This window comes from Ostrinia nubilalis, chromosome 21, assembly GCF_963855985.1.
Source record: "Ostrinia nubilalis chromosome 21, ilOstNubi1.1, whole genome shotgun sequence".
Lineage (NCBI taxonomy): Eukaryota > Metazoa > Arthropoda > Insecta > Lepidoptera > Crambidae > Ostrinia > Ostrinia nubilalis.
Window position 1 is genome coordinate 1808195 of NC_087108.1, and position 14428 is coordinate 1822622.

Here is a 14428-nt window from a genome sequence, read left to right on the forward strand (position 1 = left end):
TCTATATTTCCTTTGATTCATAACTACAGATTGGCATGAAAACTTATTTAAATAACTTTAACTTTTAACTGAAGTAGCTATTGATAGGAAGACATCCAGAGACAACGTGAATCTGTGTTTTTATTTTCGCATACAAATCGTTAAGCAGACTGTAAATGCTTTTGCTTTGCTTCAATTGTCATATTAAATTAATTGTACAGGCGACAGCACATTACACTACACATTTTCATTGCAAAATAACATCTATTACAACGATTTAAGATGTAATATGTAGCGTGTGCCGTCGCCTGAAGATGCGGAAATAAAAATACTTATACATAAAGATGGTTTATATATTTATTTACATAGATACTGCCACGGGCCGGTCCTTTGATTTGTTAGTTAAATTTTTAGTCAATTAATTTAGTACAGATTAAATCATCCGACACAAGAAATGTGTTTTTGTGAACTATCCCTTCAAATTATCAAAAATTTTGCGTGAACCAAACTCCGGAACCATGAATTTTAGGGTGAAATCTGGTGAAATTCTATCGACATAATATTAAACTGATCATTTCAAAAAAAATTTACATTGTCAAATAACAAAGCAAGTACATTTTTAATCTCTCTTAAGTACCTACATTAACACACTTACTATTGTAAAATTGCGCCTTTTACAACTGCGTTAGTGTTTAACTTGTGGTAGTATTGTCGTGGACTATTAAAAATACACTTTTTTACTTAAACTGTATTAGTTATTAAGAAATTCTTACATTGGCACGTAGAATTATTGTAACAGGTTCAACATACATGCTTATTTACCGGAACTACACCAATGTCACTTTACTACCTGTCAAAACGGAAGTCGATCAAGGGTATAGAACATTTCAATACACGACAAATATTAATAGTTGACCAAAAATATACTCGACCTCCGTACCCTTGGAGAGGTCATTTCACTTTAAAATACACAAAACTTAGGTATTGCATTGAAAAAAACGTCAATCAAGATTAATTTTCTTTTTATCTTGTCATGTTTTAACTAACTTACGGATGTTGATTCTAAAGATGTTAAATACTTAAACAGAAGCCAAAGTTAAGCCACTGTCAAATAGAAGGCGGAAAAGGAGCTTGCCTAGCGTGACAGCTGTCAGTCTTGACAGTTCACCACTACTAACTACTACCCACGGGTTCATGCATTGACAATACGGCGGGAGGAGGCAAAAATATAAGACAGAATGAGGGTAGGTAGATTTTTCTGTCAATAAACACCCTCATTTATTTCAGTTCACCCGTGACCACAGGGCATGCAACTGCGCCCATTCTCACATTAATTTACATAATATTATACTTAAAGTATTATGTGTGTTAAAAATGTGTCATTTATGTGCACGAGTGTATTTTGTGATCGTTCGTGGTGCTTTCATCTGCTTCAAAGGACCAGCACATCATCCAAAAAAGGTAACACGTCATATTAATTATAAAAACTATTGTAAAAAAAACCTGAAAAAAGCGCTGATAGTTTCCTGCGCTGCTTCTTCTCCTGACCCACTTATGTATTGTATTGTCCCGAAGCAGTGAGATGTATAAATAATAACACGACTTTTTTATTACTTTTAAATTACCTGACGGTGATGTGTTGATAATGATGAAAGATCACTCATATCAAATCAAATCATTTATTCAGTACTTAGGCCCATTCCAAGTTGTACGTACGTACGTCCCAAATATAGCTTGGCAAGCTATATTTGGGAAGTGGTGGTAGGGCAAGCTAAGCTGCGGGACAACGTATGGGCTGGTGCGAAGAGATGGCGGAAGAAAATGGAGATGGCGGAAGAAAATCAGTCACCTTTACCAGTCAATTATCCAAAGTATGGACACGACATAAAGTGAGAAAGAAGCGATTTAAAATTAAATATTTAAAACATCCAGCCTACTGCAGTGTTATAACTTATAATAATTGCGCACGCGCACATTCCTTATCATGCAATTGAGCAAGCAATCGGTGGAATGCTAACAAATCTGTGGGAAAACCTATTTTGTGAATGAAAATATGATTGTTAGAGTCTTCGCGTGAATCATTGAACTCTGAAGAGGATTTGATGGCTATCTGGTGACTATTAGAGGCATTATTAGTGGCATAGTGCTGTAGTGTAGAGCGGTGAGGTAAAGATAACATGACGTAAAAGAGCCAGGCGGATTAGCAAGCTGAAGTGGCAATGGGCAGTGCATATAGTACGCAGAACTGACGGCCGATGGGGCAGCAAGGTTCTGGAATGGAGGCCGCGTACCGGAAAACGCAGCGTGGGACGTCCACCTACAAAGTGGACAGACGACATCGTAAAGGCAGCAGGGAAGCGCTGGATGCAGGCCGCTACCAATCGATCAACGTGGAAAGCATTAGGGGAGGCCTATGTTCAGCAGTGGACGTCCTATGGCTGAAATGATGATGATGATGAAAAGAGCCAGGTCCCTCTTTCCCACTGGGCACTTTGGGCACGTGCCCAGGGCCCCGCGATCGAGAGGGCCCCCGTCTGCTCAAAATAACTTTTTCCAGATGATAAGGGTCCCCCGTGATCCTTAAAAGTGCCCCTAGTAGGTTATAGAAGGTCCTGAAAAGAGCTAAACATTTCAGGTTTCCATCAAAACGGAGAGAAGAAGAGATGTGTGTTTTAATAACCAATCAGATTTTGTTATATGTCCACATCTCCATTCAGCTTCGGTTCGGTGATTGGTTATTCAAACATCCCCTTTATTTTATTCTCCACTTTGATGGAAACCGCACCTGAGAAGTCTGGCTGGAAAATAGTAAGACACGGGTCTTAACGGACGACGCCGCGAGCCGCCAGTCTGCTTGTGACCACGGCTGCAGCATCGCAGCCGAAACGTCAAGCCGTGAGTTGGTAATAGGTATAGATGACCCACGCTGAACTGTCCCACCAAACTCAATGACGGGGGGGCGCTACCATCGTTCAACTATATGGTTTCCAACATGGCAAAAATCGGAACCAGCGATCCGGTATTGACGGTGGCGCCCCACTGTCAATGTCATGCGTAGGACAGTTCAGTATTTTGGAACTATACTCGTACATAATGTAACTTATTAATAAACGTCGCGCTAAGACCCGTGTCTTACTATCATCATTTCAGCTACAGCTTAGGACGTCCACTGCTGAACATAAGCCTCCCGCAAGCCCTTAATGATTTCTACATCGCCCAGTTGATAGCCGCCCGCTTCCAGCGCCCTCCTGCTACCCTCATGAGGTCGTCGTCCTTATGAGTTGACGTCCCATGCTGCGTTTTACGGTACGTGACCTCCACTAAGTATGCCTGTTCTAGCCTAAACTACTAGTCTTTTAAAGATAATTAAACCAGCAGCCTGGAAACATTATTATTATCTAAGACGTAAATTAGTCAAGGTGTGTGTACTCACTGATAACTATGTTTTTCTCCTATCGTGACGTCACTAATTATGTTTTGACTTGCATCAGCTGTTACTGCTACCACAGATAAACTGATCTTTAGGATGCGGCCACACGATGCGTTGCTCTGTACCCTGAGCACGAATAACTCTCGTAACATACTGATTACTGATCGTATTCCACAACTGTATCAGCATTTTTAATTTTTCTTTCAACAAAAACGATTACCATACGAGAACGATAGTTATTGATGCTCAGGGCTCTGGTTTAAGAAAAAAAACAGTCTCGCCCTGTACAGAAAAACGTGTGGTGGACGAACCTTAACGAAATAAAAATACAAACAATAGTTTCTTAATGTCTGACAAATGAAGGTGTACTTACTTAATTTGTTCTTAATTTTGCCGAAATTAAAATTGCTTGCTATAGTTAATTCGATTGATAACATGTGACACCTTGGCCCAAAAATCAAGGCTTTTTAGGTAATTTAATTGTCATATTTCAACATGCCTACGCAATAAACTGAATATTATAGATTGTTGACTCTACCACGAGATTAAACACGTACTTTAGGTAGGTGCCTATATTTATATTCAAGTGTAAACTTTTTAGAATTTAATAAGTTGTTGCATGATAAAATGAGTTTCAACAAATGTTAATAATTGGCACACTTTTTATACTTTTTCCGTGGAATGGGATATCCCCCCTTGAGCCCTGTTTAATTTATTCACTAAATTCTTCAAAGTCAAAGTCAAAGTCAAAATTTCTTTATTTGTTTAGACTAATAAATAGTTCTTACAAATCGTCATTTTGCTCTTAAGGAGCCTCTACATGTCTCATAATCTTTTTACCCTACCAGCGCTTCGAGACCAACATTTGGCAAGTGCTGAGAAGAAGCGCCGCGCAACAAACTCAGTCACCACTGTCTGCCGGTTAATATAAATAAATAGAAAAAGCAGTAGTAGGTACATTTGATTCAGGAGCAGTTCACTGAATTTACCACGCATTCTTGTATGATGTATCTTATAAGAATGGGTATACAAAATTGCGTGGCATATTAAACAAGGTAGTAACGTGCTAATATCTAGAACTTCTTCAACTAGGTGGGTACCTATAATTTAAAACAGTAAAGGTACTTAATTGACAAGTTATTAAGAAGAAAGCTACTATTTTTTCACTAATTCAAATACGAGTAAATACCTCCTTAAGAGAATATAAATTTTAAGCTCTACAATGGCCTATAATAACCTACCATTCCATAAAGTAGTAAATAACTTGAACTTGACTAGGATAGATCAATTTACGTCCAGTCTAAAAATAGCCTGACTAGGCTGGACTTGTTTAGGTTCTTGACCTGGCAATGACTTTAAAAACATAAACATAAGTAGGTACATATTAAAAGTTAAACTTGACCATTTTACATGATAATTTTCTTTGCCTCGCTTTAAGTAGAGTAGAAGTAGAAATGTCTGATGAAAAAGTTTGTAGGCACTTTTTAAAGCAATTAAGGGCTTACTAGGCATCACCTAACATCTTCAGCCATCAGGTCATTTAGTATCTACCGCAGAAGGATAACCTTAATTTACAAGAGGTTACCTAACCTTTGGTAGGGCAAAAAAAGAATGAGACATGTTTAGGCTCCTTAAGAGCATTTGACGATTTGTAAGTACTAATAAATGGGGCAGCAAGGTTCTGGAATGGAGGCCGAGTACCGGAAAACGCAGCATGAGACGTTCACCCACAAGGTGAACTGATGACATCGTAAAGGTAGCAGAGAAGCGCTGGACGCAGGCCGCTACCAATCGATCAACATGAAAAAAGCATTGGGGGAGGCCTATGTTCAGCAGTGGACGTCCTATGGCTGAAATGATGATGATGAAGTACTAATTTAATTAGTCTATACCTATACAAATAAAGATAATTTTGATTTTGTTTTGTCACCTAGGCTGTCATCTGCTTTGCACTGGAGGGAAGTCGAACCTTAACTTCGGACTCCTATGTTCTTCTAATTGTTATGTTGTCCTCCGTGGTTGAGGATTCCGGGTGAAGCTCGCTTCCACCTTCGGCCTGATCGTCACTTACCATCAGGTGTGATACAGGCCAAGAGCTTCCTCGTTGTGGATAAAAAAAAATATCCGCATTATTGTACTAGCTTAACTAGTTTGACTACTTATATAGCATTGGTTCCCTACTTATTTGAGACACGCCCCTTTTCGACCATAAAAAATCCCCTACAGTCAAGTTTATTTAGGTATTGGTCGTATCGAGTAGTCTGGAATGCATTCTCTCAGCGGTTTTTTATACTTAAGTACACAGATGGCCCGCGCGCCCCTCACTTTGGGAACCAATGGACTATAGCTATTCCAAACTGATAAAAACATTTGGCATTCATAAGGTATTTCAAATTAATTCAAATGCCAAATTCTCTATACTTTATTATGCAAAGTTTATTTGAATATGAATCGTAAAATTGCACCTGTATTTTAAATGTTTTTGAATGTATTTGTATAAATTAAAATTGATTAACCGTTAAGAATCAAGACGTAGTATACTATAACAAAAACGGGATTTCTAATACAATAACATTATAAAAAATAGGAAGACTTTTACTAGCCAAGCTATAATATTTTGAAAGGTGTAGAGTTTTTGAAGTAAGGTTTGAAGCGTTACGCCCCTAAGTATTCACAAACGTTACTATGAGGTCTCACAGTGCGCGTGGACGCACAGGGTGACACAAGAACCAATCACAGAGCTCTATTCAACGCTGTGCGTTCGATTTGTTGCTTCACTTCGCAAGCATCGTTTGTGAATAGGGCGCGTAAAGTTAGAAGCTTGGCTCTACATTATCTCCTCTTGGCATACTTACATACATACATAAATGTACGTACATACATCTAAATATATATAACTCAAAGGTGACTGATTGACTGACTGACATAGTGATCAATCACGCACAGCCCAAACCACTGGACGGATCGGGCTGAAATTTGGCATGCAGGTAGATGTTATGACGTAGGCATCCGCTAAGAAAGGATTTTACGAAACTCCACCCCTAAGGGGGTATAACGGGATCCACGCGTACGAAGTCGCGGGCGGCCGCTAGTACAAACATAAATGTACCTACATACATAACTACGCGCAAACCCGCTCTTAGAAACTAGTTAACCAGTAAGATTAACTATATTTAGTTCAAAGATAATAGAGAAATGTCAGTTGTGCAACGCTTAGAACCAAGCTGCAGCGCTAGTTCTATTTTAACTGCAGGTTAAATATTTGACCTACCTATAGTTTGCTGATCGCTGGTTACTGCAACGGCACTTAGAAAAGCATAATGGGGTATTAACACCATTCAATTTACGTACTTTTTATGAAACTGTTTTAATAGAAACTTGCAGGGACTAGAAATATCTAATATTAAGTTGTCAGCTAATATACAGGGTGTTAGGTAAATGGGTATATGAGCCGACACTAGCCCATGTAAACATATGCATATAAATGGTATGGTGAAGTCAGAAATTTGATATCATCATTTTAATTTTTTAATTTTCATATAGAATAAAATTAATAAAATCAGATTTGTATGAAAATTAAAATAATTAAAATGATGATATCAATTTTCTGACTTCACCATACCATTTATGCATATGTTAACATGGTCTAGTGTCGGCTCATATACCCATTTACCTAACACCATGTATATGCATTAACTATCTTAAAGTAGCGGAAAAATCTACTTTTATTATGACAGAAACTTAACTCATAGAGACTAGGAACTTAATATTAACTGTGCTCTCCCCGTGTTGTCTGGAAGAGATCGCTTCCTAGGGATAAGTTCAAGACCGCCTAAATTACTGTTACGAACTCAGATCATAGAAAGATGATCTGAGGTTACGAACTACTCCTTTTATTTGTTAGTTTTTTGTGGTGTGCAAATAAAGAGTCTGTCCCTCTATCTTCTAACTAAAATAAGTATATAATTTACAATGAATTTATTTACTTGACAGCTACTTATGTAGTTAGTTTAAAGTAAATGTGCCATATTAAAGACAAAGTCGCGGAAAATCTAGTTTATTCAGTGTAACAGAAAATTACCACAAAGTGACTAGCACCAAAATTAATTTATTCCTAGACACCTTTAAATGTAGATAAAATTAAGCATGCCATAATTAATCACGATATCTCAGTGGCTTTGCGACTGCGTTCTCAACATAGACGCGGCCGGTTCGGAACTCGGGCATTGTACCGCGGCGCACGCGCAGAACAGACGCAGTTTCCGCGTCGATCGGAATTTACTACGAGAAACCTATTAAATTTTTGACGTTATAAAATAACTGTTTTGGCAGTTTTCGGAACGCAACTAGCTACTACTTTAACGGTCCGAATTGTAGTGTCATCGGTTTTTAAAGTTAATTTTTTTGCAACTTCGTGCATTTTATACGTAAAGTTTTTACACAATAGTGTTGATTTGTGCAGTGAAAGAAAAAGGAAATAAGTGTCGTAACGTAAGTTGTTAATTTATAAAATTATTCATTTTCTTAGTATTAAATACAAAATTATTCGTTTTCTTTGTATTAAATTGTATCTTGTCTGTATAATTGCATTACTTTATTCCGATTTCCGATGTAAAGCTCGCTGCTGATGAATTAGCTAAAGTTAAAAGTCAATAGAGTTTCAAATTAAGTAGGAATCTGTGAAAAATAATACCTACCTCTTTTCTGAGGGTTAATTAACCGATCTGTGTAATCAATTCTCACCTAATTTGAATTTTAGTTCGTCTACCGGCTACCCCATTGTCTACCCCCTAAAAAGAATACTACTAATGCAGAAATTGCAGTCACCTTAACAATAGGTACTACTTTTAATGCTTTACTTGTCTGCCTCATTCTAGAATTATTAAAATGTCCACACATCATAAAAAACTAACAAATAAATAGCACAAAATTTTACGTTTTTGCGGTTTTATCGCTAGGAACAAAATCCAGACAAAAGACAGTTGGTTTACATTTAAACATTATGTATTAGATTTATCAGATAATAAATAAATTAAAAAAATATATGACGCAGGCAGGCATCTCATTCACAACACACACTATGAACTAAATTTTGTGTAAATACTAATAAGAAGCACTAAGAACTCGCAGGTAAGAGCGTAGGTAAATGGTTAGTAGTAAAAACAGTGGGGCCGCAAGTTCTATCCCGGCCTGTGCCACTTTAAACCGGTAACTATGTGAACCGGATTTTAATATCCTTATTTGTTATTTTATAAATTGACATTTTAATATGTGAACCCGCTTCTAACACAAATTAAGCACAACTAATAAAATAATAATTATAAATTTGAATAAATAAATGGTAGATTTACGCGTATTTACATAAAATTAAATTAAAAAATATTTCCATCCTACTGGAAATCGAATCCAGAATCTAACGAGAGTCGAGAGTATTCGAGAGAGTCCAACTCTACGTAATCTTCGAAATTACATTCATGTTGGTCAATCTCTCTTTCTGACAATCACAAAGGTTTGAAACCTTTATTTGTTACCTGTCACCCACTTTGCAATGGAGAGAAGTCGAACCTTAATTTCGAACTCCTCCTATGTTCTTCTGATTAATTTCGTTGCGGGTCCAATGACAGTCTGACTATCCCCCGGGACAAGCTTGACCTTCATTGGTTAAGTTTTTATAGCGGTCAAGCTGTAGAGCCTGGCTATACAGGAGTTGCAGTGGTGGGAACGAGAGGTGGGAATAGTCCCGTCTCTTTCTCACAATCTAGAGCGGGTGATCTGTCTCTACCGGTACTTGTAAGGGATGAGCCCTTAGGACCATGTAGAGTTTGGAGGACTATGATTCTTTCACTTGACTATTTTTGTCACATGATTGTGATGGATTTATTTAAACAAATCGTCATTAATAAAGCGATCAAGATAAATGCCGAGTCAAATTAAACCACGGATTAGCACAGACATAACTACTCCGATTTAAAAACATTCTTCCATTAAAATGTCGTTAACATTTCACAATAATCTTCAGTAATACGAATGCATATTAAATACATTCCGACTGTCACTTATAGGCGCCAAAGGGCTCTCTAATCTGTACCTAATAAAGCAGGAGTGGCAAATAAAGCTTCCCAAACTGTAAGTCATCGCGGTACTATCCCAAGAGCGTCATGAGGCGATAGAAAATAAATGTAAAGAAAGAGATGAATGGCAAACCTAAAGTTGAAAATTGATCAGAGGGCGAAGGCGTCACATAAAAATGGCAAATCCCAAGAAAAGGTTAGTAAGTCCTGTGGGGTAAATTTCCAGCTGCCCAGCAAATATTGAAATATTTTACGCCTATTTTTACGCTCCATTGTAATTTCTAATCCACTAGTATTACGCAGGTGTTACCTCATTTTGCGGCCAATTTGTCTTTGCCAAAATTACCATTTACCTACTTCAGTGGGTCTAGACAAAGTGCAAATTATAATCGCAAACCAGTCGAAAAGTGGTCGAAAAGTCCCTTTTTTGTATGGAGTTTTGACGGATTCGATTTTCGATTCGATCAAAAAGTGCGTTTTGTCTAGGGGGGCAGTTACTACTTCACGGTATAGATACTTGCTTTTTTAATTTTAGACTAAGGCTGAGTTGCACCATCTTACTTTAACTTTGACAAACGTCAAAAATCTGTCAAATTCCATACAAAAAATGCCGGTTGTCGTTATAGCACAGAATAATAATAAGTAGGTACTACGTTATAGTTACGGTCAAAGTTAGGTGGTGCAACTCAGCCTAAGTAAAGGTCGTTTTACATATCACAGAAGTCAATTTGTAACGGTAAATACGGTAATCAAAGTGTGATAACGCGTTTTTAAATATTTTGTCAAAAGTGTCACGTGAAAGATGGAAGTAACTTGAAGGTCGACAAAATGAACATTTTACATTTCCCCAATAATTAATCTTAATTTATCAAAGTCGTACAACAAAATGCCTTCCGAATTAAAATCAAGTTCAGTTAAAAACAAGTGTTAATAGTTAGGTAGGCACTACCACCTACACTATTTCCTCAGGCCTACAACTAAACATAGCGTTCCAGTTTATTTACTTTGAAATGTTATTCATTCATTTTGAATTTATTTATCAATAAATTCAATATCCAGTAAAATCCGTATCATTCGAGTCGTGATTGCATGAACGAAGTGTTCATATACCTAACATAACAGATCTGCACCACAGTGAGTCTACCCACCTAATCATCCCCTACCCGCTATACCTACCTACCTACCTAGTCACCCAATAGCTCTATGACTAGAAAAGGTAACAGTTGAGGCAGAAATGTAACAAACACGGAATGGAAACCGGAATCTAGTGAAGGTTGCGGTAAGCACCTGGATGCGGGTAGCGCAGGACCACTCGTGTAAATCGTTGTGGGAGGCCTTAGGTTTAAACGTAGGAACTTTTCATTTGACAAAGGGAAATAAAACAAGATAACAAAGCTAGCAGGCCGCTAAGGAAATCATCGGGGGAGGCCTATATTTAGCAGTGGACGTCCTATGGCTGAAATGATGATGATGATGAAATAAAACAAACAGCACATAGCCACAGGGGCTAGCCAATGCCAATGGATTCTCGATGAATGAACACTAGCGGGATTAATTCTCACCTCTCGTTCCGCCACCCCCACTATGATACAGCCAGAATGTAGAGCAATTATACCAAACCCGGGAAAGATAAGTAAATCCCGTGAGTGAGCTGTTAGCTACATACTGTTCTTGACGATCTTCTTCGCCTCGTATGCCACAGTGCGCCGCCAAGTTTGCTTGGGGCGACCACGTTTGCGTTAGGGGTTCCAATTCAGAGCCTGCTTGGGGATGTGATCGGGATCCCTTCGGAGAGTGTTGCCGATCAGTTCCACTTGCGGCGCTTGATCTGCTGGTCGATCGGAATTTCGTGGCAGCGTTCTAATAGCTTACGTTGGAGATTTTCTCGGGCCAGTATATTATGTCGAGAATTCGGCGAATGCAGCGGTTACTGTGCTACTGCTATTGTGATAAGACTCACCTTTCATCTCTAGAGGAGATCTAGACGAACCTACTGAACCTACCTGTCATATACTCTAAACCTTGACCGTAATTTTGAGCCAGGTTGTTTACCTACCGCTAAAACAATTACTCAAATTACGGATTTGTTGCAGCTTGTCATTAAGAGCCTTTCAATTTCATTGTGTTGTTCATTCCCTTTCCTTCATTCGGATTCACAACGCCAATTAGGTATTTTTAGAGTAATTAAACGCCATTGTAAATGAAGAGATAGGAATCTTTTTTGATAAGTGATTCACAGATTACGATAATAAATAAAATATCATTAAAGGACCTAACTCATCTTTTGTTTCGAATATTTTGTAAGAATTTTTATATTCTTTTGTATTTATTTTATTTAATTATGTTTAAATTGAAAAGATATTTTTAGATACCTACTGGCAAAACATAAGATTAGGTAAATGAAAATGTAAAAAAATAATTAATAGACATAGGGAAACAAACTTAAAATAAAACTCTCCTTTTATTTATTATCATTATTTATTTTCGGGTAACATTATAAAGATTTAACAATAATAAATAAATAATTTATTTGAGGTCACTGAAATTATTACAAGTGTAACAAGGACAAGACCTCTTGCTGTCTCTGTCGTTTATAAATTTCATATTGGCGGGTAGTTTCATGGCACTTTAAAAACTACACTATTTCTATAATACTAAACAACATAACCAGAGGGAATAGACAATAATATAACATTAGTTAACGAATCGATTTCGTAAAACAATCTATAATGGGAATGACATTAGCCTTCGCCACTTGCGACAATCGCTCACACGTCATCAAGCGCAGCGTAGAGTGTAGACAATACATTTTGTCTAAATAATTTTCTGGCTACGACTACTTTTTGACGCTAAAATTGTAGCTTCGCTCGCTCCAGGGCGAAGTACATTATCGACAGTGCTTATAGACAATGTCAGATTCGATTTCGATTTCGGTTCAGTCGCCATTTCATTCACCAAACAGAAGATTTGTGCTTCCGACTTTATCGAAGCGAAGTCTATAGCGAATGTCACATTATCTAAAAGCGCTCATGTCTACTAGAGGACAATACAAATTAAAATTTCAGTGGAATTATTAGATCACAGCCTCTAGACTCTAGATAAAGCTTCTAATTTTCTAATCTAATATTTCTAAGTTTAGTGTTCCTTTAAAATAATGCACATATGACGAGATTGATCTATAATATCTATAATTTAGTAAAATCCTGGAGGAGTACAATACTCTTATCTATAAAATACAGACGACAGCACATCAAGCCAAACAGCACCTTAATATAATTGCGATAGGTGCGATTTTGCAACAAAATTGTAGACTGATGTGCTGACGACTATACACATTGAAGGATTTGCCACAATGGATGCGATCTGCCGTCTGCGGTCAGGTCAAAGTGAACGCAGCACGCATCATGTATGAACAAACATCGGTCAGTAGGCTTAAGATGCGCGCCGCGATAAGCGGTTATCACGCCATTTTATCGATTTTCTCCATACAACATTTTGACGTCGATAAAAGTTATTACGGCGCGCATTTTAGGCCTTCTGGGCTTGACAATCTGTCAGCGCGACAGCGGTACGGTTTTCGTTCTTTGATCGTGCGCGCACAGTCAGATCGCATCAATACAAAATGTGTAGAGACAATGTTGTTGATACATGATGCGGGATGTTCACTTTGTCGTGACCGCATGCAGTGTGGCTAATCCTTTACACTAGCGGTTGCATAAAGGCGGTCAAATATTTGTGTCCATAAATTACCTAAAATAATTTTATTACTCAGTATGTTTATTGCTTATCACTTAATGGTTAAATTAAGGACACTTCGCATTACCAATGTCCATCAACGGTGTGACTATTTTTTACCCCAAGCAGCGATTAGTAAGTGTACCATAGAGTATATCGATTTTCTATTTCTAACATTTTCTGGACTGGGCACTAGCTAGACCATTGGTTCCCAAAGTGGGGGGCGCGCCCCCCATGGGAGGCGCAAAGACCTTTAAAGGGGGGCGCGGGCCATCTGTGTACTTAAGTATTAAAAACCTGCGACCGCTGAGAGAATGCATTCCAGACTGATCGATACGACCAATAAATAATCTTGACTGGAGGAGGGGGGGCGCGGAATTTTTTGTATGGTCGAAAGGGGGCGTGTCTCAAATAAGTTTGGGAACCAATGAGCTAGACCATTCTGGCGTGGACACGGCATGGGTAACACTGGGACGTTTAAAAACGCTTTTTAAAACCCTTTTATTTACCGCGACATATAAAACACTTTTTTAGGCGTAGACGCCATTCTTGTGGCGGTGTTTTGGGCCGACGCTGTGTAGGTTTGTTGTCGACACGACAAGAAGAAGAAGGCGTAGAATATAAAAAATAGTCACACCATTATTTAATACCAAATCCACTCTTTTATAACTGCAAAAGCCTATTAAGCTTTATAATCGGGTCTAACGCCGTAGCTGTATTATCGAATCTATCTGTTTCTGTCACTCCTTGCAGAATCACACTAGGAGTGAGAGGGATAGATATATCAGAGAATACAGAAACTGCGATGCAGTTTTCCCGCTGCTTATAATATTGCATATTATAATTAATTTTAATTTAAGCTTTGATACAATTTTGTGTAGATTTCCTTCAATTCCCGCCTAAAGTATTATAAAATTTCAAATTGCATATTTTCAAAATTTTAACTAATTTTCCTTATAATAAAAGCTCCTAATCCTCCTCCAATTGCATTTTTACATTACCTGCATGTGCGTTATAACTTATTAATTTAATTGAACTAACTTTTACTACATAACGTAAATAAAAATAACTAGGAATGACTAAGTTTCTATGAGTATTTAACAAAACATGACAACCAGTTACAAAGATTTTGGACAGAGATTCTTATAGATTCTGTTGTTTATTGTAAAGTATCACTATTAAATAATAACATACTACTACTTAAAAATTTAGA